The sequence below is a fragment of the Aristolochia californica genome, unplaced genomic scaffold, assembly GCF_029961685.1.
Source record: "Aristolochia californica isolate CCGP_79_NKW_82.1479 unplaced genomic scaffold, dmAriCali1.0.hap1 SCAF_8, whole genome shotgun sequence".
Classification (NCBI taxonomy): domain Eukaryota; kingdom Viridiplantae; phylum Streptophyta; class Magnoliopsida; order Piperales; family Aristolochiaceae; genus Aristolochia; species Aristolochia californica.
Genome location: NW_027182279.1, coordinates 32,667,059 through 32,694,018, shown reverse-complemented (window position 1 = coordinate 32,694,018; position 26,960 = coordinate 32,667,059). Strand labels below are relative to the sequence as shown.

Sequence of the window (26,960 nt, the reverse complement as noted above, 5' to 3'; positions counted from 1 at the left end):
GATGCATCCGGGGGAGGGATAGGTGCCGTCTTGCAGCAACAGGGTCACCCATTGCCTATTTCAGCCGCCATCTCGCTCCTCACCATCACAAGTTAGCCACTTATGAAAGGGAACTTATCGGTTTGGCCAAAGCTGTGCAGCATTGGAGGCCGTATCTGTGGGGCAGACCTTTTGTGATCTGGACAGACCACTGTAGCCTCAAATACTTATTGGAGCAGTGCCTTACTACATCCCCACAACAACATTGGCTCAACAAATTAATGGGATTCAATTTTCAGGTGGAATACAAACCGGGTTATCTCAACAGGGCAGCAGACGCTTTGTCCCGCCGGGAACTAGAGGATTCACATTTGCACGCATTGAGCCACCCCAAGTCCCCTTTGCTGGACACAATCCGTCAGGATACTAGCCATCATCCAGATCTCCTTGAGTTACAAGCTCAAATCGAAAACCATTCCAAGGACAAGAACTGGACACTACAGGACGGTCTCATTCTGTATAAAGGACGCATATATCTTCATCCTTCGTCGGTACTCCTTCCTGCCATTATTGCCTCCTTTCATGATAGTACACATGAGGGCCAGCAGAAAACATACTTCCGCCTCAGTCGGGAATTTTATTGGAGCGGTATGAAGTGGGTCATTGCTGAGTATGTTGCAGCGTGCCAAATCTGTCAGAGGAATAAGTCTGAATCCTTACAACCCGCCGGCTTGCTCCAGCCACTTCAACTTCCTTCACAGGTATGGGCAGATCTCTCAATGGATTTTATCGATGGTCTTCCTCCTTCTGCAGGGAAATCTGTTATTCTTGTTGTAGTAGACCGGTTCTCGAAATATGTCCACTTTATGGCCCTCAGCCATCCGTATACAGCAACACAAGTCACTCAGCTCTTCATGGATAATATTGTCCGTCTCCATGGCCTTCCGGAGACCATCACCAGCGACCATGGTGCTATCTTCACCAGTAAATTCTGGGGGGAACTATTTAAGCTCCATGGCTCTAAGTTAGCTTTTTCTTCAGCATACCACCCTCAAATAGACGGCCAGACAGAGGTGGTTAACCGCACATTGGCGATGTATTTGCGGTGCTTTGTGGGGGACACGCCCCGATTGTGGGTTCGTTGGTTAGCACGGAGTATTGTTATAATACCTCATACCACACCGCACTGTGTACTACCCCTTTTCAAGTTGTTTATGGACGCGAACCTCCGTGACTACTTTCTTATGAACCGGGGTCTTCTCGGGTAGCAGCATTGGACCAAGCATTAGCCGACAGAGATGCAATGCTTGCTCAAGTCCGCCTTCAGTTACAACGGTCACAAGCAACTATGAAGCATACTTATGACAAAGGACATCGTCCCCTTTCCTTTGCAACTGGAGAATTTGTTTGGCTCAAACTTCAGCCATACCGCCAACTATCTCTTGCAGCCTTCAAACGCCATAAGCTCTCTCCAAAATTTTATGGGCCATTCCAGATCATGCAACGTATTGGCACTGTGGCGTATCGTTTGAAACTACCACCAGACGCCAAGCTCCATGACGTCTTCACGTCTCCCTTCTCAAGCCGATCAAGGGAGACTCACCACTGCTGCATACCCCTCTGCCTCCTCTCAAAGATGGCAGGTCCATGCCCACGCCCACTCAGATCCTTCAAGCCAGTCGAGTTAACAACGCTTGGGAAGTGCTGGTTTGGTGGACTGACAAGGAATTGATAGAAGCCTCTTGGGAGACACTCGAGTCCTTCTAGACTCTATTTCCCACTTTCGAGCTTGAGGACAAGCTCTTTCTTCAGGAGGGGGGTGATGTTATGGACTCCATAGCATCAAGAGTGGCTAACCGGAGAAGAGAAGAGATGGAGTAAACTTGTATTGCAGTAACTTAGGGGTTTAATTGTAATTTGAAGTTCCATAAGGGTCTAATTGTAATTATAGAACCTTTGATGTTTTCCTTGACCTATTTAGGGCGTCAAGTGATGGAATGAAGCCAAGTATTGATCATTAGTCTAAATGAGATCAGGTTCTCTCTCTAAAGAGGCCTAAGGTTGGAGCTCCTTGCAAGGCTCACGTCATTCACCATTGGGCGTTCCAGGTACCCCAAATCCCTCCCTTCTTTGTCATTCAATCTGGAAGCTAGAGGAGATCGCCGGGTGACTCGATCCATGGCTAGAGAGCCTAACACAGAGCTTCTATCAAACCAGCAGTAAAGATGTGAACATACTGGGTGTGACTGACAAACTCATTAGCGCGGGCCAACCGTTCTTGGAAGGTCTTTTGATACACCTCAAGTGATCCAATCTGCATATAATTGATTAATTCGCCCAATGGATTGCTACTAGCTGGAGGACCAAACCTCATCATGCATGATTGTCTAAAGGTTGCCCAATCCTGAACCAATTGGTCATTTCGAAATTGGTGGTACCAAAGGAGCGCTTCATCGAGCATGTGGTAGGCGGCCAAATAAACTTTCTCATACGCAGGTGTTGTTTTTATGATAAAATAATTGGTCACAGCTGGTTAACCAAATCAAGGGGTCCTTAGACCCATCATATGTAGGAAAGTCTAGTTTTAAATACATGGGAACCGTATTTGGTCCCTAAGCGGTAGGCCCCAGATGGGGACTGGTATGGCGCATTGGTGGTGGTGGAGGAGGTGGTGGGTGGTAGTGATAGTGGTCGGCCGTTGGAGAGTAAGCTACTGGCGGTTGTGCTCGTATCCCACTGTCATCCTATCGCCGGAGGAGGGCTTGGATGGTGGCATCCATGGATTTGTGTTATGGACTCCATAACATCACGAGTTATCCATAGGCATAGGAATTAAATTATGTCAATTTACTTTTCATGTAATTTCAATTCGGTTTGGTTTACTTTATTTGGTTTGGTTTACTTTGGGTTGGTTCAGTGTAATGTGGCGTGAACCACTTGACCTATGGGTCATCTTTGTATTTTTGTCCTCAACCCTATTTAGGGGGACGTGAAGGAGAAGAGAGGCAAGTATTGAGAAAATTATATTTTATAGGTCAGATTCTCCCTCAGAGGTCTAGGTCGGATTTCTCCCTTTGAGGTCCAAGGTTGAGCTTCCTCCAAGCTCCTTTGTTCTAATTGAGTTCCACCATTACTCGTTCAAGAAACAAGAATTCTCTTCCAATGTCAAGATCATCCATGGAGGGAAGAGAAGAAAGAAGGGTGACTCGATCCATGCCAAGGGAAGAACCTAACATCTTGGTATCAGACGGGTCCACCCTTGGCGATTCCTCTTCCCCTGACGATTTGAGAAAGTTAGTGGAAGATACTAGGTCGAGGACAGATAACCAGGCTCATGCCCTAGAGGAGGTGCGTCAAACAACTTCTGATTTGCGTGAGGCAATAAAATCAATGGATGCTGCCATCCAAGCTCTCCTCCGGCGACAAGAGGACCATGATACACGAGTCCAACCACCAGCTGCCTACTCTCCACCGGCCGACCACCATCAATTCCACCCACCACCTCCCCCACAACCACCAATGCGTCAACACCATCCCCATCTGGGGCCTGCCGTTCAAGGACCAAACACTGTGCCCAGGTATTTAAAACTTGACTTTCCTACGTATGATGGGTCTATGGACCCTTTGATTTGGTTAGCCAAGTGTGATCAGTTCTTTTATCATCAAAAAGCACTTGCGGATGAGAAAGTGTATTTGGCCACCTACCACATGCTAGATGAAGCGCTTCTATGGTACCACCAATTCTGAAATGACCAAGTGGTTCAAGATTGGGGAACTTTTAGACAGTCTTGCATGATGAGATTTGGTCCTCCAGCTAGTAGCAATCCATTGGGAGAATTAATCAATTACAAACAAACTGGAACACTAGAGGTGTACCAAAAGACCTTCCAGGAAAGGTTAGCCCGAGCAAACAAGTTTGTTAGCCACACACAATATGTTCATATTTTACTGCTGGTTTGATAGAAGCTCTACGATTAGAAGTTGAATTACATGCTCCTACAGATTTAGACCACGCTATGAATTTAGCCAGGGTAATTGAGCACAAGCAGCGTGTTCTAAAGGAGTCACTGGTCAGAAAACCAGCTTGGCCAGGGAGGCACAATGCCTCAATGCCAAACCCTTCCTATGGACCTCCAAGATTTAGAGACAGTGCAGCCCCATGCCCAGACATCTCTAATTCGGCTCCACCTGCTCCTTACTTTAAAAAACTTACTAGACAGGAAATGGACCAGAGAAAGGCCAAGGGCCTCTGTTTTAACTGTGATGAACAATATGTCATTGGACACCACAGCAAACGATTATTCAGTATATGTCTGTGGGAGGATGGAGAAGAAATACGACCAGAGGAGGAAATTTTGGAAACTGACCAAGAAGGTCCAGAGATTTCCCTTCATGCTATGACTGGTCTACGCAGTGCAAGCACAATGCAGGTTAAAGCCCAATTACATCATTTACAGTTACTGGCTTTAGTTGACTCGGGTAGTACACATAATTTCATCAGTCAGCAGGCGGCAGAACAACTTGGGTTAGTAGTACAGCAACAGACTGGTCTTTTTGTATCAGTAGCCAATGGGGCTAAAATTACTAGTGAAGGCATATCACCAGCTACACACTTTGATATTGAGGGATATGAATTTGTTGCAGATTTTCTGGTGATTCCACTATCAAGATTCGATTTGCTGCTAGGAATTAAATGGCTACAATTGTTGGGACCAATACTATGGGATTTCCTAGCTCTGACCATGTCTTTTATAGAGGACCAACATCAGATTATATTGCATGGCACACAAGCACCACTCACCTGCGCACTACAGGTTGCCCAGGTCCAGTCCACAAACACATGTAAGTTATCTCACTTACTTACAGAATTTGAAGATATCTTTCAAGACCCTACTGCCTTACCGCCACTTAGGCACTGTGATCACCGTATCCGTTTGAAAACGGGTACCGAGCCGGTAGTGGTGCGTCCGTATCGTTACCCTCACTTATAGAAGGATGAGATTCAAAGGCAGTGCCAGCAGATGTTAGCACATGGTATTATTCAGCCCAGCAGGTCTCCTTTTTCTTCACTGGTATTACAAGTCCGCATGACAAGTCATGGAGGTTCTGTGTGGATTACCGACAACTCAATGCCCTTACGATTAAAGATAAATTTCCTATTCCAGTGGTGGACGAGCTACATGGAGCTACTATTTTTACTAAACTCGATTTGAAATCTGGCTATCATCAAATCCCAGTTCATCTATCAGATGTGGAGAAAACATCATTCCGCACGCATCACGGCCATTTGGATTCCTCGTAATGCCATTTGGTTTGTCAAATGCGCCTTCCACCTTCCAAGCCCTCATGAATGAGGTATTTTCCTCTCTCTTGAGAAAAAATGTATTGGTATTTTTAGACGATATTTTGGTCTATAGCAACAGCTGGGAAGAACATCTTCAGCACCTCCACCAGGTATTTTCTCTTATACGTTCTCATCATTTGGTTTTAAATCGGTCAACATGTTCTATGGGCACATCAGAAGTGGGGTATTTGGGCCACGTTATTTCAGCAACGGGGGTGAAGGTAGACCAGAGTAAGATACAGGCGGTCACAAGTTGGCCTATTCCTACATCTATTACAGCCTTAAGAGGATTTTTGGGCCTAGCTGGATATTATAGAAAATTTATTCGTAGCTATGGCCAGCTTGGAGCTCTGCTCAACAATCTCCTCAAGAAAAATGCTTTTACCTGGTCAAAGATAGCAGCTCATTCCTTTCAGCAATTGAAAGTCGCCTTATCATCAGCCCCAGTTTTGCAGCTCCCCGACTTTGAGGAGTCCTTTGTAGTGGAATGTGATGCTTCAGGGGGCAGTATTGGAGCAGTGTTGCACCAACAGGGCCACCCGATTGCTTATTTTAGCCGTCAACTGGGCCAACACGACCACAAGTTGGCAGCTTATGAGAGGGAATTGATCGGATTGGCGAAAGCTATACAGCATTGGCACCCTTATCTATGGGGATGTTCTTTTTTGATTCGCACTTATCATTGCAGCCTCAAGTATCTACTTGAGCAGCGTCTCACTACTTCACCACAACAGCATTGGTTAAGTAAGTTTATGGGGTTTGACTTTTCTGTCGAGTATAAATCGGGAAGTTTGAATGTAGGGGCTGATGCCTTATCTCGCGGGGGCGTTCCAGAGCCGCAATTGAATGCCATCAGTCAGCCCTGAGCTCTCTTGTTCGATTCTATACGGGAAGAGGCACAACAGTACCCGGATATTATCTCCTTATGCCAAGACATCCAGCAGGGGACAGTGGCACCACATTGGAAGGTTCAGGACAATCTCGTCCTCTAAAAAAACAGAATTTTTCTACACCACACATCCCCTCTGATTAACAGCATTTTAGCCTCCTTCCATGATAGTACACATGAAAAACATATTTTCGGATTAGTAAGGAATTTTATTGGAGGGGCATGAAGCGCAATATAGCTGATTGTGTGGCGGCTTGTCAGACTTGTCAACAGAATAAAGCTGAAACATTAAGTCCAGCGGGGTTGCTCCAACCACTTCAGCTTCCATCACAGGTCTGTCTGATCTTTCTATGGACTTCATAGATGGACTTCCTTCTTCGTCGGGTAAATCTGTTATCCTTGTAGTGGTGGATCGTTTCTCTAAGTATGGGCATTTCATTCCTCTGGCGCATCCTTACAACTCAGGTCGCTCAACTTTTTGTGGATAACATTGTCCGCTTACAGGGGATGCCTAATTCAATTACCAGTGATAGGGATGCAATCTTTACAAGTAATTTCTGGAAAGAACTCTTCAAGTTACAAGGAGCAATGTTAGCCTTTTCTTCAGCCTACCATCCACAGGCTGATGGTCAGACAGAGGTCATCAATAGAACCATTAAAATGTATCTCTGCTGTTTCATGGGGGACTCACCTAAGAGGTGGGTTAAGTGGCTCCCCTGGGCTGAGTTCTATTACAACACCTCCTACCACAACGCACTTGGCAAAACCCATTCAAGGTGGTATATGGTAGAGAACCTCCCCATCTTTTAGCCTATGAACCAGGGGCCTCTAAAGTCGCCACTTTGGACCAAGCATTAGCTGAAAGAGACACATTCATCACTGAGGTGATGGACTGCATTGGGACAGTGGCCTACAGTTTGCAGCTTCCGCCAGAGGCCAGAATTCACAACGTCTTTCATGTCTCACAATTAAAGGCCTTCCAAGGTGATTCACTTTTGCTGCACACCCCGCTGCCCCCACTCCATGAGGGATGTGTACTTTCTACCCCGGCACAGGTATTACAAACTCTCCGTATTCAGGGTGATTGGGAGATCTTAGTGCAATGGGCAGATGCTGACCAGTGACATGACATGGGAGCCATTAGCGGCGTTTCACACCCTCTACCCATAATTTGAGCTTGAGGACAAGCTCTTTCTCCAGTGGGGGGGGGGGGGGGGGGGGGGCTGTTAGGCTCTCTAGCCATGGATCGAGTCACCCGGCGATCTCCTCTAGCTTCCAGATTGAATGACGAAGAAGGGAAGGATTTGGGGTTCTTGGAACACCCAATGATGAAGGGACGTGAGCCTTTGAAGGAGCGCCAACCTTAGGCCTCTTTAGAGAGAGAACCTGATCTCATTTAGACTAATGATCAATGCTTGCTTTCATTCCATCACTTGACGCCCTAAATAGGTCAAGGAAAACATCAAAGGTTCTATAATTACAATTAGACCCTTATGGAACTTCAAATTACAATTAAACCCCTAAGGTACTGAAATACAAGTTTACTCCATCTCTTCTCTTCACCGGTTAGCCACTCTTGATGCTATGGAGTCCATAACATCACCCCCCTCCTGAAGAAAGAGCTTGTCCTCAAGCTCGAAAGTGGGGAATAGAGTCTGGAAGGACTCGAGTGTCTCCCAAGAGGCTTCTATCAATTCCTTGTCAGTCCACCGAACCAGCACTTCCCAAGCGTTGTTAACTCACCTGGCTTGAAGGATCTGAGCGGGCGTGGGCATGGACCTGCCATCTTTGAGAGGAGGTAGAGGGGTATGCAGCAGTGGTGAGTCTCCCTTGAACGGCTTGAGAAGGGAGACGTGGAAGACGTCATGGAGCTTGGAGTCTGATGGTAGTTTCAAACGATACGCCATAGTGCCAATACGCTGCATGACCTGGAATGGCCCATAAAATTTTGGAGAAAGCTTATGGCGTTTGATGGTGGCAAGAGATAGTTGGCGGTATGGTTGAAGTTTGAGCCAAACAAATTCTCCAGGTGCAAAGGAAAGGGGACGATGTCCTTTGTCATAAGTATACTTCATAGTTGCTTGTGAACGTTGTAATTGAAAGCGGACTTGAGCAAGCATTGCATCTCTGTCAGCTAATGCTTGGTTCAATGCCGCTACCCAAGAAGACCCCAGTTCATAAGAAAGTAGGCGTGGAGGTTCGCGTCCATAAACAACTCGAAAAGGGGTAGTACCCAGTGCGGTGTGGTATGAGGTATTATAACAATACTCCACCCATGCTAACCAACGAACCCACTGTCGGGGCGTGTCCCCCACAAAGCACCGCAAATACATCGCCAATGTGAGGTTAACCACCTCTGTCTGGCCGTCTGTCTGAGGGTGGTATGCTGAAGAAAAAGCTAACTTAGAGCCATGGAGCTTAAATAGTTCCCCCCAGAATTTACTGGTGAAAATAGCATCACGGTCGCTGGTGATGGTTTCAGGAAGGCCATGGAGACGGACAATATTATCCATGAAGAGCTGAGCGACTTGTGTTGCTGTATACGGATGGCTGAGGGCCATAAAGTGAGCATATTTCGAGAACCGGTCTACCACAACAAGAATAACAGATTTCCCTACAGAAGGAGGAAGACCATCGATAAAATCCATTGAGAGATCTGCCCATGCCTGTGAAGGAAGTTGAAGTGGCTGGAGCAAGCCGGCAGGTTGTAAGGATTCCGACTTATTCCTCTGATAGACCTGGCACACTACAACATATTCAGCAATGACCCGCTTCATACCTCTCCAATAAAACTCCCGACTGAGGCAGAAGTATGTCTTCTGCTGGCCCTCATGTGTACTATCATGAAAGGAGGCAATAATGGCAGGAAGGAGTACCAACGAAGGATGAAGATATATGCGTCCTTTATACAGAATGAGACTGTCCTGTAGTGTCCAGTTCTTGTCCTTGGAATGGTTTTCAATTTGAACGTGTAATGCAAGGAGATCTGGATGATGGCTAGTATCCTGACGGATTGTGTCCAGCAAAGGGGACTTGGGGTGGCTCAGTGCGTGCAAGTGTGAATCCCCTAGTTCTCTGCGGGACAAGGCGTCTGCTGCCCGATTGAGATAACCCGGTTTTTATTCCACCTGAAAATCGAATCCCATTAATTTTCTGAGCCAATGTTATTGTGGGGATGTAGTAAGGCGCTGCTCCAATAAGTATTTGAGGCTACAGTAGTCTGTCCGGATCACAAAAGGTCTGCCCCACAGATACGGCCTCCAATGCTGCACGGCTTTGGCCAAACCGATGAGTTCCCTTTCATAAGTGGCTAACTTGTGATGGTGAGGAGAGAGATGGCAGCTGAAATAGGCAATGGGGTTACCCTGTTGCTGCAAGATGACACCTATCCCTCCCCTGGATGCATCGCATTCGATGATGAAATTTTCAGCAAAGTTGGGCAATTGGAGAACTGGTGCTGACGCTAATGCCTGTTTTAAGTTGTTAAACGAGGAGTCTGCCAACTGAGACCACTGAAAGGCATGCTTTTTTAGTAAATTGTGCAATGGCACTGCCAGGTGACCATATTCTTTGATAAATTTTCTATAATACCCTGCGAGACCAAGGATTCCTTTCAAAGCTGTAACGGAGTGAGGTGTGGGCCAATCCATAACCGATTGTATCTTGCTGAAGTCTAGTTTCACCCCAGATGCCGAGATCACATGCCCCAAATAAGCTACTTCGGATGTGGCAAAGTCACATTTGGCACGATTGAGAAATAAATGGTGTGCTCGGAGAATTGTGAAAACCTGTCTCAATTGGTGCAAATGTGCTTCCCAAGTTTTGCTATAGACCAGTATATAGTAAAAAAAAATTAAGACATGCTTCCGTAAGAAAGGGCGAAATACCTGGTTCATAAGCGTTTGAAAGGTGGACAGGGCATTGGATAGCCCAAATGGCATCACCAAGAACTCGTAGTGACCACGGTGGGTGCGGAAGGCAGTTTTTTTGATATCCTCCAAATAAACTCGAATCTGATGGTAGCCAGATTTCAAGTCCAACTTTGTAAATAGTTGAGAGCCCTGTAGTGTTAGGTTCTTCCCTTTCCATGGATCGAGTCACCCTTCTTTCCTCTCTTCCCTCCATAGATGATCTTGACGTTGGAAGAGAAACCTTGTTTCTTGAACGAGTAATGGTGGAACTCAATTTAGAATGAAGGAGCTTTGAAGGAAGCTCAACCTTGGACCTCAAAGGGAGAATCCGACCTTGACCTCTGAGGAAGAATCAGACCTGTAAAATATAATTTTCTCAATACTTGCCTCTCTTTTCCTTCACGTCCCCCTAAATAGGGTTGAGGACGAAAATACAAAGATGACCCATTAGGTCAAGTGGTTCACGCCACATTACACTGAACCAACCCAAAATAAACCAAACCAAATAAAGTAAATCAAACCGAATTGAAATTACATGAAAATTAAATTGACATAATTTAATTCCTATGCCTATGGATAACTCGTGATGCTAAGGAGTCCATAACATCACCCCCTCCCCCCTTGGAGAAAGAGCTTGTCCTCAAGCTCAAAGTATGGGTAGAGGGTGTGAAATGCCACTAATGGCTCCCATGTCATGTCACTGGGGTCAGCATCTGCCCATTGCACTAAGATCTCCCATTCACCCAGAATACGGCGAGTTTGTAATACATGTGCCGGGGTAGAAAGTACATGTCCCTCATGGAGTGGTGGCAGTGGGGTGTGCAGCAAGGGCGAATCACCGTGGAAGGCCTTTAATTGTGAGACATGAAAGACGTTGTGAATTCTGGCCTCTGGCGGAAGCTGCAATCTGTAGGCCACTGTCCCAATGCGGTCCATCACCTGAAAGGGACCATAATATTTTGGAGAGAGCTTGTGACATTTGGAGGCTGTCAACGACAGCTGCCTATAGTGTTGGAGACGCAACCAAACATAATCTCCAGGAGAAAAGAAGACTTCTCGGTGCTTCTTGTCATAATATTGTTTCATAGAATGTTGTGCCTTCTGTAGATGAGTGCACACCTCAGTGATGAATGAGTCTCTTTAAGCCAATGTTTAGTCCAAAGTTGCGACTTTAGAGGCCCCTGGTTCATAGGCCAAAAGACGGGGAGGTTCTCTACCATATACCACCTTGAATGGGGTTGTGCCGAGTGCGCTGTGGTAGGAGGTGTTGTAACAGAACTCAGCCCAGGCAAGCCACTTAACCCACCTCTTAGGTGAGTCCCCCACGAAACAGCGGAGATACATTTCAATGGTTCTGTTGACGACCTCTGTCTGACAATCAGTCTGTGGATGGTAGGCTGAAGAAAAGGCTAACGTTGTGCCTTGTAACTTGAAGAGTTCTTTCCAAAAGGTACTTGTAAATATTGCATCCCTATCACTGGTAATTGAATTAGGCATCCCATGTAATCGTCCAATGTTATCCATAAAAAGTTGAGCGACCTGCGTTGCAGTGTAAGGATGTGCTAGAGGAATGAAATGCCCATATTTAGAGAAACGATCCACCACTACAAGGATAATAGATTTACCCGACGAAGAGGGAAGTCCATCTATGAAGTCCATAGAAATATCAGACCAGACCTGTGACGGAAGCTGAAGTGGTTGGAGCAACCCCGCTGGATTTAATGTTTCAGCTTTATTCCGTTGACAAGTCTGACAAGCCGCCACATAATCAGCTATACTGCGCTTCATGCCCCTCCAATAAAATTCCCTACTGATTCGAAAATATGTTTTTTGTCGGCCTTCATGTGTACTGTCATGGAAGGAGGCCAAAATGCTGTTAATCAGAGGGGATGTGTGGTGGAGAAAAATTCTGTTTTTGTAGAGGACGAGATTGTCCTGAATCGTCCAATGTGGTGCCGCTGTGCCTTGCTGGATATCCTGGCATAAGGAGATAATATCTGGGTACTGTTGTGCCTCTTCCTGTATAGAATCCAACAAGAGAGCTCTGGGCTGACTGATGGCGTTTAATTGCGGCTCTGGAACGTCCCGGCGAGATAAGGCATCAGCCCCTACATTCAAACTTCCCGGTTTATACTCGACAGAAAAGTCAAACCCCATAAGCTTACTTATTCAATGCTGTTGTGGTGAAGTAGTGAGACGCTGCTCAAGAAGATACTTGAGGCTGCAATGATCAGTGCGAATCAAAAAAGAACGTCCCCAAAGATAAGGGCGCCAATGCTGTATAGCTTTCGCCAATCCAATCAATTCCCTCTCATACGCTGCCAACTTGTGGTGGTGTTGGCCCAGTTGACGGCTAAAATAATCAATCGGGTGGCCCTGTTGGTGCAAAACTGCGCCAATACCGCCCCCTGAAGCATCACATTCCACTACAAAGGACTCCTCAAAGTCGGGGAGCTTCAAACTGGGGCTGATGATAAGGTGTCTTTCAAGTGCTGAAAGGAATGAGCTGCTATCTCTGACCAGGTAAAAGCATTTTTCTTGAGGAGATTGTTGAGCGGAGCTGCAAGCTGGCCATAGCTACGAATAAATTTTCTATAATATCCAGCTAGGCCCAAAAATCCTCTTAAGGCTATAATAGATGTAGGAATAGGCCAATCTGTGACCGCTTGTATCTTACTCTGGTCTACCTTCACTCCTGATGCTGAAATAACGTGGCCCAAATATGCCACTTCTGATGTGCCCATTGAACATTTTGACCGATTTAAAACCAAATGATGTGAATGTATAAAAGAAAATACCTGGTGAAGGTGCTGAAGATATTCTTCCCAGCTGTTGCTATAGACCAAAATATCGTCGAAAAAGACCAATACATATTTGCGCAAGAGAGGGGAAAATACCTCATTCATGAGGGCCTGGAAGGTGGAAGGAGCATTTGACAGACCAAATGGCATTACGAGGAATTCAAAATGGCCGTGATGCATGCGGAATGCTGTTTTCTCCACATCGGATGGATGAACTCGGATTTGATGATAGCCAGATTTCAAATCGAGTTTAGTAAATATAGTAGCTCCATGTAGCTCATCTAACAGCTCGTCCATCACTGGAATAGGAAATTTATCTTTAATTGTATGGGCATTGAGTTGTCGGTAATCCACACAGAACCTCCATGACTTATCATGCTTGCGAACTAGTAATACCGGTGAAGAAAAAGGAGACCTGCTGGGCTGAATAATACCCTATGCTAACATCTGCTGGCACTGCCTTTCCATCTCATCCTTCTGTAAGTGAGGGTAACGATACGGACGTACCACTACCGGCTTGGTCCCCGTTTTCAAATGGATACGGTGATCACAGTGCCTAAGTGGCGGTAAGGTAGTAGGGTCTTGAAAGATATCCTCAAATTCTATAAGTAAGTGAATTAACTTACATGTATTTGTGGACTGGACCTGGGCAACCTGTAGTGCGCAGGTGAGTGGTGCTTGTGTGCCATGCAATATAATCTGATGTTGGTCCTCTATAAAAGACATGGTGAGAGCTTAAAAATCCCATAGTATTGGTCCCAACAATTGTAGCCATTTAATTCCTAGCACCAAATCGAATCCTGATAGTGGAATAACCAGAAAATCTGCAACAAATTTATATCCCTCAATATCAAAGTGTGTGGCTGGTGATATGCCTACACTAGTAATTTTAGCTCCATTGGCTACTGATACAGAAAGACCATTCTGTTGCTGTACTACTAACCTAAGTTGTTCTGCCGCTTGCTGACTGATGAAATTATGTGTACTACCCATGTCAACTAAAGCCAGTAACTGTAAATGATGTAATTGGACTTTAACCTGCATTGTGCTTGCACTGCGTAGACCAGTCATAGCATGAAGGAAAATCTCTGGACCTTCTTGGTCAGTTTCCACAATTTCTTCCTCTTATGGTATTTCTTATCCATCCTCCCACAGACATATACTGAATAATCGTTTGTAGTGGTGACCAAAAACATACTGTTCATCACAGTTAAAACTGAGGCCCTTGGCCTTTCTCTGCTCCATTTCCTGTCTAGTAAGTTTTTTGAAGTAAGGAGCAGGTGGAGCTGAATTAGAGATATCTGGGCGTGGGGCTGCACTGTCTCTAAATCTTGGAGGTCGATAGGAATGGTTTGGCGCAGAGGCATTGTGCCTTCCTGGCCAAGCTGGTTTTCTGACCAGTGACTCCTTTAGAACACGCTGCTTGTGCTCAATTGCTCTGGTTAAGTTCAAAGCGTGGTCTAAATCTGTAGGAGCATGTAATTCAACTTCTAAACGCAGAACTTCTGTCAAACCAGCAGTAAAAATATGAACATACTGTGTGTGGCTAACAAACTGGTTTGCTCAGGCTAACCTTTCCTGGAAGGTCTTTTGGTACACCTCTAGTGTGCCAGTTTGTTTGTAATTGATTAACTCGCCCAATGGATTGCTACTAGCAGGAGGACCAAATCTCATCATGCAAGACTGTCTAAAAGTTGCCCAATCCTGAACCACTTGGTCATTTCGGAATTGGTGGTACCATAGAAGCGCTTCATAGAGCATGTGGTAGGCGACCAAATACACTTTCTCATCCGCCGGTGTTTTTTGATGGTAAAAGAACTGATCACACTTGGCTAACCAAATCAAAGGGTCCTTAGACCCATCATACGTTGGAAAGTCAAGTTTTAAATACCTGGGCACAGTGTTTGGTCCTTGAACGGCAGGCCCCAGATGGGAATGGTGTTGACACAGTGGTGGTTGTGGGGGAGGTGGTGGGTGGAATGGATGGTGTTCGGCCGGCGGAGAGTAGGCAGCTGGAGGTTGGGCTCGTGTATCATGGTCCTCTTGTAGGCGGAGGAGAGCTTGGATGGCAGCATCCATTGATTTTATTGCTTCATGCAAATCAGAGGTTGTTTGACGCACCTCTTCCAGGGCATGAGCCTTGTTATCTGTCCTTTGCCTATTATCTTCCACTAACTGTCTCAAATCGTCAGGGGAAGAGGAATCCCCAAGGGTGGACCTGTCTGATACCAAGATGTTAGGTTCTTCCCTTGCCATGGATCGAGTCACCCTTCTTTCCTCTCTTCCCTCCATGGATGATCTTGACGTTGGAAGAGAAACCTTGTTTCTTGAACGAGTAATGGTGGAACTCAATTTAGAATGAAGGAGCTTTGGAGGAAGTTCAACCTTGGACCTCAAAGGGAGAATTCGACCTTGACCTCTGAGGGAGAATCAGACCTGTAAAATATAATTTTCTCAATACTTGCCTCTCTTTTCCTTCACGTCCCCCTAAATAGGGTTGAGGACGAAAATACAAAGATGACCCATTAGGTCAAGTGGTTCACGCCACATTACACTGAACCAACCCAAAATAAACCAAACCAAATAAAGTAAACCAAACCGAATTGAAATTACATGAAAAGTAAATTGACATAATTTAATTCCTATGCCTATGGATAACTCGTGATGCTATGGAGTCCATAACATGTAGCTCATCCAATAATTCATTGACCACTGGAATTGGAAATTTATCTTTGATGGTGCGAACATTGACACAAAAGCGCCAAGATTTATCTGATTTCTTTACCAGCAATACCGGGGATGAAAAAGGAGAATGACTAGGCTGAATAATACCTTGTTGGAGCATTTGTTGACATTGTCTTTTTATCTCATCTTTTTGCACATGGGGATAGCGGTAGGGACGCATTACCTCTGGTTCGATTCCCATTTTCAAACGAATTCTGTGATCACAGTCTCGTATAGGAGGATGGTCGGCAAGTTCCTGAAATAAATAAGCATATTCTGCCAACAATGAAACTAAGTGATCCCCTTTTGAAGGAGCCAACGAAAGTGTTTGGAGGCTGCATGGCCGCTGGGCGCTATTGCCCTGGAGGGTGATCGGATGGGTGTCCTGTTGAAAACTCATGGTAAGGGATTGGAAATCCCATAAGATCGGACCCAATCACTGTAGCCATTTAATGCCCAATACGAGGTCAAACCCAGCCTGCGGTATGACCAAAAAATCTGCTACAAAGTAGTGACCTTCAATAGTAAAGGGCACTGCTGAACCGAAACCCACAGTGGTGACCTTGTCACCGTTAGCCACTGAGACTGATATTCCTGATTTCTGCTGTAGTGATAACCCCAACTGTTGTGCTGCCTGGCTGCTTATAAAATTATGTGTGCTGCCTGAGTCCACGAGTGCTAGCAGAATATGATGATTCATAGTGGCATGGACCTGCATGGTATTTGTGCTCTGCAGGCCTGTCATGGCATGGAGGGAGATTTCTGGTGTTTCCTCCTCGGTTTGGTCTATATCCTCCTGAAAGTCATCCTCTGAGGGGTCTTCTATTTCTACCCAAAATAGTCTTTTGCATTGATGGCCCTTGACGAATTTTTCATCACAATTGAAACATAGGCCTTGAGCCCTTCTCTGATCAATTTCTGCTTTTGTCAGACGTTTGATAAATCCCGGTGGGGGTGTAAAGGCTGGTGGTGGTGGTGGTGGTGAGGGGTGGTTGGGATGAGGCCTGGGTTTAGTGGAATAAGGACCATGGGGCTGTGGGCGAGGTGGCCAAGGGGGACGTTTGTTTAATCACTCTCGGAAGAGGCGCTGTTTGGTGTCCAATGCTCTTGCCAAATTCATGGCGTGGGCTAGGGAAGTGGGGGCTTCCAATTCCACTTCTAGGTGAAGGGGTTCTACCAGGCCAGCTGTGAAAAAATTGACATAAAGTTCAGGTCGGACCAAATGACTTGCACGAGCAAGTTTTTCTTGGAACAATTTCTGATATTGTTCTATAGTGCCAAGCTCTTTTAGATTGACCAAATCCCCAACTGGGTTGCTGCGAAGCGGAGGACCAAACCGTAGCATACAATTTTCTTTGAAAAATTCCCAATCATATACCACAAACTCGTTTTTGAATTGATGAAACCACATAAGCGCTTCATCGAGCATGTGGAAGGCAGCTAATTGAACCTTGCCTTCGGGCAGAGTTCATTGATTGGAAAAGAAATGATCACACCTGTGCAACCACATTAAAGGGTCGGAGGACCCATCATACATTGGAAAATCAAGCTTTGTGTACCTTGGCATGGTAGGGGGTGCTGGATTGAGGCCCCCACGAGGTGGAGGTGTTTGGCGCAGGGGAGGAGGTGGAGGCGTTGGATGAGGGTTGAGATGATCTGCTGGGCGTGAGGAGGATGCCATCTGGACTGAAAGCTGGGTAAAGCCCTCCTCCAGGCGTGACAGCAACATCTGGAATTTGCCCTCCAGGCCATTGATTTGAGATTGTAGATCAGCATGGTTCTCTTCCACAAAATTTTGAATTTCTGCAGGGGAAGAGGAATCACCAAGGGTGGTCCTGTCTGATACCATGATGTTAGGCTCTCTAGCCATGGATCGAGTCACCCGGCGATCTCCTCTAGCTTCCAGATTGAATGACGAAGAAGGGAAGGATTTGGGGTTCTTGGAACGCCCAATGATGAAGGGATGTGAGCCTTTGAAGGAGCTCCAACCTTAGGTCTCTTTAGAGAGAGAACCTGATCTCATTTAGACTAATGATCAATGCTTGCTTTCATTCCATCACTTGATGCCCTAAATAGGTCAAGGAAAACATCAAAGGTTCTATAATTGCAATTAGACCCTTATGGAACTTCAAATTACAATTAAACCCCTAAGGTACTGAAATACAAGTTTACTCCATCTCTTCTCTTCTCCGGTTAGCCACTCTTGATGCTATGGAGTCCATAACAGGGGGATGATGTTATGGACTCCATAGCATCACGAGTTATCCATAGGCATAGGAATTAAATTATGTCAATTTACTTTTCATGTAATTTCAATTCGGTTTGGTTTACTTTATTTGGTTTGGTTTCCTTTGGGTTGGTTCAGTGTAATGTGGTGTGAACCACTTGACCTATGGGTCATTTTTGTATTTTCGTCCTCAACCCTATTTAGGGGGGCGTGAAGGAGAAGAGAGGCAAGTATTGAGAAAATTATATTTTACAGGTCAGATTCTCCCTTTGAGGTCTAGGTCGGATTTCTCCCTTTGAGGTCCAAGGTTGAGCTTCCTCCAAGCTCCTTCGTTCTAATTGAGTTCCACCATTACTCGTTCAAGAAACAAGAATTCTCTTCCAACGTCAAGATCATCCATGGAGGGAAGAGAGGAAAGAAGGGTGACTCGATCCATGGCAAGGGAAGAACCTAACAATTTGATGGCCTCACGTAAGTCAGATGTAGTCTGACACACTTCTTCCAGAGATTGAGCTTGAAGGTCTGACCTCTGGCGATTATCTTCAACTAATTGCCTCAAATCCTCAAGGGAAGTGGAATCCCCAAGGGTGGACCTGTCTGATACCAAGATGTTAGGTTCTTCCCGAGCCATGGATCGAGTCACCCTTCTTTCCTCTCTTGCCTCCATATTGAATCTTGACACTGGAAGAGGTTTCTTTTTTCTTGAACATGGAATGATGGAAATAGGAATGAAATGATTGAGATTTGAAGGAAGATCGACTTGGAACTCAGAGGGAGAATCCGACCTAGACCTCTGAGGGAGAATCTGACTTGTTTAATTCTAATTTCTCAATACTTACTTTCCTTCACCTTGACGTCCCCATAAATAGGGTTGAGGACGGAAATACAAATTAGACCCATGGGTCAATTGGTTCATGCCATATTACATCTAAACCAAACCAAACCAAACCAAATGGAATTACATTAAAAGTAAATTGACATACTTTAATTCCTATGCCTATGGATAGCTCATGATGCTATGGAGTCCATAACATCTTCTTCTTCTCCTCTCCTTTTCTCTCTTCTTCTTCTTCTTCTTCTTCTTCTTCTTCTTCTTCCTTGTTGATCTAAAGTTCTTCTCATGGGATACTAAATTCTACACTCTATAAGCATCCTTCTTGACATTCACTTTGCAAGATTGAAAAGTATTTCAAGCCAATTGGAAAACATGATGAGATTAAATCAAGAAGTAGTTTCGACTATTGTTGCATTAGATTCCATATCCAAAAAAAACTTGAAATGGTTCGATCTAGGAATTGAAGTATCCTCATCCAAGCCTACAACATCTGGGGGAAAAAACCAAGGCTGAAGAGATGGGACGACAGACTGCTGGATTCCATTTTTCTTGCTGCCAAAACATTCCATAGGAGAGGAGGAAGTTTCTTTTAAACACTACTACTACTACTGTACAAAGAAAGTGTTGCTGCTGCATTTTGCTAAAGTTGTTAGAATTGTTAGAAGGAACTATTCCTTTGGGACTATTTTAGTCCTTAGACCATTTTTACGGAATGTAAAACAGAAGAATTTCAATTTCTCTATAAGGCTATTTGTAAGCCATTTTGATTTTTGAATAAACTGATTTTTCAACTCATGAATTCTTGCTTTGTATACAAAATATTCAATATCTGGTATCAGAGCTAGATTAGCGACTTCGGGAAGAAAATTCCATTTAGAGCTCTCATCTTCTTTCACTGCAACTGTAGAAGGAGAGAGTTGTGAATCAAGAGTAAAAAGAAGAAAAGAGGCAGAGAGAGGCAACATCAGGAAGTCTGAAATCTTCCCGTCTCGAGTTGTTTTTCAGGAGCCAGCGTCGCGATGAGCCTGAAATTTATTCTACCATCGTACCAGAGCCAGGGACGACGATCCTCAAGTGAGGCCAAAACTTTGTATCGGAGATAGGGACGATGAGCTTCAAGTCAGGCCGAAACACCGATATCCTTGTAGAAGCATCCTCTGAAGAAGAGAAATAAGAAACCTACTGAAGAGCATCCCCCGAGAGGAGAGGAGCTGCGTTTGCTTCGAGGAGAAAAGAGAGAGAAAAAAACATAAGAGAGCATTTCAAGGAGAGGAGAAGAGAAATAAAGAAAAATGAGGAGAGCCTTTTGTTGCTTCGAAGAGAGAAGAGTAGGGCCTTTGTTGGAAGATAGGGCCCAAGACCATAAGAAGTAGAACCCACCATGAATACCACGAGCTGGCATCCTTATCACATAAGTTGGAAGATCAAGAAGGACTCACAAAAGCATCTTTATCTTATTGTGGCGTCCAAGAAGAGTTTTGGTTTGAGTTATGTTTGTCTTTTATCTATATTAAGTTATTTAATTTTGCTAGGACTTATCTTTAAATGTTAGAGTTTGGGTGTAATTGGGACAAATGCAGTTTTATTATAATTGGACTCTACTACCTTCCGCTCTTATAAATAGAGGTTCGTGTACTCTAATTATAATAAGTCAATGAAGTATTTCTCTTTTCCATAAATTCAACATGGTATCAGAGCAGGTTCTGTGAGTTGACTTGGTCAACCCACAAAGATAATGAGATCCTTTTCTCTAAACCCTAAACCCTAAGTCTAGGTTCGTAGTTATTTTTTTCATTCCCTGCACCCGTAGTTTACTTTGCATTTTTTAATGCTACACATAGTTTTTCATATTGAAAATTATATATTGACGAAAATATAATTGAGTCTACTTTCCAAAGAAAAATGATTTTTTCCAATGTGAGTTATCTACAGAGAGATATTGATATTTGAATGAGCAAATATTAGATTGCAAAAAGGTTCAAGTAGTAGTAGCAATCTTTAGATTCCGAGGTATTTTTTGCTATCAAGAACTAAACTTTTTATTGAGAAATATATATCAAAAGAAAGATCTGTAAGTCTATTATTTTAAATATTTGACCATTTTTTTTATCTGAGTTATCTACAAAGAGAAATTGATATTTGAAACAAAAAGGTCAGATTGAAAAAGAGATTCGAGCGGCAGCAGAAATCCTCAACTTTAGAGGTATTTTATGCGGTTAAGAAAGAGACTTTTATTACGGTCTCTAATCTGACACAAGGATTCGTTGTTATGGTCTTGGATTTGCCACGGGTTATTGTAGGGATACCATGTGGAATTTTAGGAAGACATGAAGAGGAAGACGAAGATCAAGCCAAAGGGAAGTTTGAAAACCCTAGAGCTCGTTGAGGAGAGCCCTAAGCTTGTTTACCCTAACATTACCTAAATTCAATGCTTGTATTTTCTCATTACTCTTACCCTTAAATAGGGTTCACCTACTAGGGTTTAAGATAAAATATTACAAAAACCCCTATAAATAAAATATTCCAAAAATACCCCTGTGGCCTAAAACTGAAATAAATAAAGTAAATTAAAGAATTTTTTTTAAATAATAATGTTATTGTGTGCATAACATTACACCCCCTTGGAAGAATGAGCTTGTCCTCAAGCTCGGAAGTAGGGCCTATATGCCGACTTATCCATCTGTTCCCAATTAGCATCCGTGATAGGTATGTCTGCCCTCCGGACACCCAAAATTGGAGCATTCCATTTTTTTATAGTCAAATGTAGGAATGTGTGCCAAATCACGCTACATCACTCCAAGAAGCAGCTCTGCCTGCCCTCAGTCCAGGATGGCACTGCCTACACTTTGCCTGCATGGCAGCCACAGCATCATGACCAGTCCCCTTGGGATTGAGAAGATTCAGTAGCACTAACTACATCCTTCATGGTCATGGTTGAAAACCAGTATGGAAGCATTGCACCCCCAATCAACCTAATGAAGACTTTAGGTGTCAAAACATCCACTATTGAAATTGCAGCCTGACTCACAAAAGCACCAAAAAGAGCTAAAGACACCAGGGCGGCTGAACCACTCGCAAAGCCCTTTCCAATAGCAGCAGCAGTGTTTCCAACAGCCACAAGGGCGTTGGTTCTCGCACGTATCCTGTGGCTCATGCCTGCCATCTCAACAATACCTCCGGCATTGTCACTCATGGGTCCATATGCGTCAATTGCCAACCCAGTGGCGATGGTGCTCAGCGTCCCAAGAGCAGCCACTGCAAAACCATACATAGCAGCAAGACTAAAACTGACAAAAATGTTGATTGCAATTGCAAAAATGGGAATAATGACAGACTTATATCCCAAAGCCAGCCCAAAGATCATATTTTTGGCAGCTCTTGTCCTGCAGGAATCAGCAACATCTTGCACAGGGCTGTAAGCATTATTGGTGTAGTATTCAGTTACAAGCCCAATGACAAGTCCAGCCCAAAGACCAATAACAACACAGAAGAACAACTCCCAGTTCTTCACAACCTTTTGGGCTCCAAAATTATAGATTGTAAAGGACCATGGCACGCCAATCCAGCTAATAATAGCAATTCCAATAGACATGAGAGCAATGGTAATGATGAGCTGCTTCTTCGAAGAAGTTGCAATGTCTTTAACTGCTTTGATTTCAAGGAAATCAGTAGCAAAGAGGGTATTGATCAAATAGATGATAATACCCAAAGAACTAATGAGGAGAGGATATAGTATTGCAGTCAATTCAAGGTTAATACCAAAAAATAAAAAAAGATTGATTGCACAATGAGGGCAGGGTAGGAAGCTTCAGCATACGAACCAAAAAGATCAGAGCCCATTCCAGCAATATCTCCAACATTGTGTTAAGCACCTAGCCAATACTACCCAAAAGACCGGCCTGTTAGGAGCGGAAGACATAGGTACTTAACCCTTAGCGTAGGACCACCAAGACCAGGGCGTCCCATAACACCCAGGACCGGGTGCGTGTACTGTGACATCACACCCCCCCTTCGCGAGCTGATGCCCACGGTGGCTCACCTGCAGCTAGCCTACTCATGCGGCTGCCCCACTCCTAGTGCCCCTTCGCAGTTCTCCAGGTCGACCCCTACCGCATGGTCGCTCCTTTGCACAAGCGCTCCTTCGGGGATTCGAACTCGCGACCGAGGTCGGCTCATATACCAAATGTTAAGCACCTAGCCAATACTACCCAAAAGACCGGCCTGTTAGGAGCGGAAGACATTAGCCCAGGACCACCAAGACCAAGGCGTCCCATAACACCCAGGGCCGGGTGCGTGTTGCTGTCACTCCCATGGAAGTTTATCCAGCACTACCTGCAACGAAATGGAAAATTGTGAAACTTATGGGTCGTCACAGTGGGTTTATAGCTATGTATGCTACTTTGGCAAGCCGACATGTGGATTGTTGCTTAATTCCGGAGTCTCCATTTTACTTAGAAGGGGAAGGTGGACTTTTTGAATTTGACGAGCAATGAATTAAAGAAAATGGGCATATTGTCATTGAATTAACCGAAAGTGCTGGTTAGGAGTATGTTGCTCACAGCATGAGTCATATGGGTACAAAAGATGCATCTGATGTTGGCCTCTGGCAGTCTCAAAAAGTCAATGATCATTTCCCAAAAAGCCAGAAGACAACAATAAACCTGCAGTATATTAATCCAACTTACATGATCCGTGTAATTCCTGGTAATGCATCAGACAACATCAACTGTACTCTTCTTGCCCATAGTGCTGTTCATGGAGCCATAACCGGATATCCTGGCCAGGTGGTGATTGGCATGGATGTCACTGCATCTGAGTTCTCTGACCATGAGGATAAGTCATATGATTTGAATTTCAAAGAGGCAAACCATGATAGCTCCCAAAAAATTTCAAGAGACAGCTTAAAGACTGTCTACAAGTCCTTTGTGGCCTACTACCCACTTGTGTCTGTTGCGGATCGAATTGCTAAGGCTGATTGGGAACATTACAACAAGCTAACAAAGGAGATTAGGGAGCAAGTTCAGAGTGTTGGACATCATTTTCTTCTTACTAACTCAAAGCGTGTGGAGAAAGCAATCCAGGACAAGGCGTGCAATGTTCTTCTGTTGAAGGTCAACCATATTGGCTCAGTGACAGAGAGCATTGAGGCTGTTCAGATGTCCAAACGTACTGGCTGGGGTGTGATGACAGTCGCTGGAGTGATGGAACTGAGGATCCCTTTATTGCTGATATGGCCATGGGTTTGTCAACAGGTCAGATCCAGATAGGATCCCCATGCCGGTCTAAGTGCTTTGCCAAAGATGACCAGCACCCTCCCCAGGTTCTGTGGCCTGTTATTAGATCCAGTGCTGGCCTGAATAATGAAATTGCAGAGGTAGTAGACTCTTTTTACCACCAAACCTGGTTTTGAAACCTCTGCATTGCATGGTACTGACATAAGCGAGAATTGCAGTGATGAGGTTACCCAAAAAAAAAAAAAAAAAAAAATTTGTAGTCCAGCGTGCTGACGTTGATACTGTGGTTGCCACTTTACATAGACCCAACCTTTGGCACGGTAAACCATCCTACATTCGAGCTTGGAGGCAAGCTCATTCTCCAGGAGGGGAGTAAGGTTATGGACTCATTAGGGGTTTATTTGTAATTTCTATTCATTAGGGGTTTATTTGTAATTTCTATTCATTAGGGGTTTATTTGCAATTTCTATGCATCAGGGGTTTATTTGTAATTTGTTGAACTTATGGCCTTAGGCATATTTTCCCTAACTCCCTATATAGGGACGTGAGATGAATGAAGAAAGTAAGCATTGAATTAATTAGTTGTAATCAGGTCAGATTCTCCCCTCTGAGGTCTAGGTCAGATTCTCCCGTTGAGGTCCAGGGTTGAGCTCCCTTTGAAGGCTCAAAACATCACAACAATCCTCCCTATTCATCGTCTTCATCGCGTGTTAGATCCGGGGCATAACACATTGTCACCAACAATGTCAGAAATCACAATAGGATTTCTTGGGTCAACCTCAGGAATGTTTCTCTCAACTTTTCCAACAAGATTAGCACCAACATCTGCATCATCTACATCCTCATCCCCTTCTATATCATCAAACTAGTCACCCTGAACAACCACTCACTGTTAGGATCCTCACGAGCCATGGATCTTGTCACCCTCCTCTCTTCTCTTCCTTCCATTTCCTTGCTTGACGTTGAGATGGAATGAGGGAATGATGGAGATTGAATTCGGAAAGGAGAATTTCGGAAAGGAATTTGGGGATAAACGGAAGAGAGCTTGAAGGAGCTCTTGACCTGTTTATCTAATTTACTCTAGCTAAAGTAGACTCAATTCCTATCATTCATTACCTTAGTCGTCCCCTTAAATAGGGTTGAGGACGTCCAAAACACTAAAGACCCCTTGGGTCAAGGGTTCAAACCAATAAATGCTAAACCAACCCAAACCAAAGACAAAACCAAACCAAAGACAAACCCAAACCAAAAATAATTACATGGAAATTGAAAAACACATTGATTAATTCCTACGCCTGTTGGTAACTCGTGATGCTATAGAGTCCATAACACTCACATAAACCATGAGACAACATGTGGGATAATATTGGCGCTGGCGGGGGATCCAATATTAAAATCTCGTTCCATTTGAGGCTGAAGCTGTTCAGAAAGTTTCTGGTACTTGGCTGCATTAGAAGCAGTTGTTGCATCCGCAAAATCTGAGCAAAATCTTAATCTCATGTCAGAAAACCATCCCTCCAATCCCATCTCCCTTGCTGAATGCCTCTGGGCATTCCCCACATACGGGATGACCACTGCTTCCAGTCCATTCAATGAGTTTTCTGTTATGGTACCTAGCCATGGCTCTAGTAACTCGACGAGTTGAATAAGGATCCAACACTATTTGAGGGTTTCTAAACACGTTTTTGTGAAAAGAACTCTCTTCTACTTCTCCTTTTACGTTAGGATTGAAATGGAGTTTGCTTTTCTCAATTATAGATGCAACCAGCAAGTTAAAGGAATGTTTAACCACTCAGATATGAAACCTCTATTTTATAACTCACGTCAATAGGTATAAATCCCTAAAACCATGCATCTATTGTCTTATACGTAAAAGAGACCAGAGAAGACCTTTCCAAACACGGAAAAGGTAATCAGAAATACCCCTTGAAGATCTCCTCCCACCAACTACTCAAAAGCCTCCTCCTTTGATTATAAGGCTCACACAAACCTCCTCCTCTTGCTGCTGGTTCGTGGCAGAGGTAGATTGCTCTTGCAGCTTGGAAGAGAAGGGTGATTCCTCTTCCTCTTCCTCCCGCGATCTCCTCAAGGACTCTTCAATGGATGCAACAAACCACCAAGAGAGTTCACGCCAAGAACCCTAGAATAGGGAGCCAAGCAAGAACCTAAATTACCCTAGTTTATGCTAATTCCAATCTTACTTTATTTTTCACTCCTTACCCTTTAAATTGGGTCATTCACGCCAAGATAGGTTAGGGTTAGATTTATAAATCCCAACTATACCCCTACCTTCAAGTCTTATTACATAATCAATCAAATTCAAAATTAAAAGCAACATAAGTAATAAAAGTAAAAGTAGGTGACTTGGTGAGTTATTGTCTCCTCCTCTGAGTGACTCGGTGTGCTATTGAGTCCATAAAATTTGCTAATTCAGCAAGACCAGTAAAATCAAGGACTTCTGACAGTGTATTGCAGTGGCTGAGATCAACAACAACACCTTTAACATGTGCAATAGCATAAAGATGGAGAGATGAAACCAAAGTGACAATTTGATCAGAAGGGGAAGGGGCTGTCCAATTCCGCTGGCAGCACCTAGAATGGCCACTTTGAAACCTGAGGCTCGAGGCTGCAAATGATAGTCAAATGTATAATTTTATTTTGCGATTTTACAACAATGGAATGTTGAAGTGCAGAACTTCTCTCCTTTCCCAAGGACATCTCGGATTCATAGTTCACACTTGTTGCTGCTTTAAGTCCACAGAAATTCCTCAAATGGTTGGTTGAGCTGCACCTCATTTCTACAGTCTCAATTGAGGCACTTCTAATAGAAGAAACATGCAGCACTGATTCCTCTGTTTCCGTATACCCGACATTAGGTTGAACTCAAATATCATAATCATTTAACATGCTTGCATTCTTATAATTATATACAACACTACTCTCAAAGGTAACAAATCCAAAATATTTGGATTTCCCATCCCCTTCTCTCATTAGTACAGTGCATGTAATGTTTCCA

At 44.2% G+C, this 26,960-nt stretch overlaps 2 pseudogenes; one reads left to right on the top strand and one right to left on the bottom strand.

Annotated features, from left to right (window-relative positions):
* Positions 1–21,579: 21,579 nt before the first annotated feature.
* On the bottom strand, positions 21,580–25,471 carry LOC137938421 (pyrophosphate-energized vacuolar membrane proton pump 1-like; annotated as a pseudogene).
* LOC137939333 (enolase-like) lies at positions 23,273–24,120 on the top strand (annotated as a pseudogene).
* Positions 25,472–26,960: the final 1,489 nt, after the last annotated feature.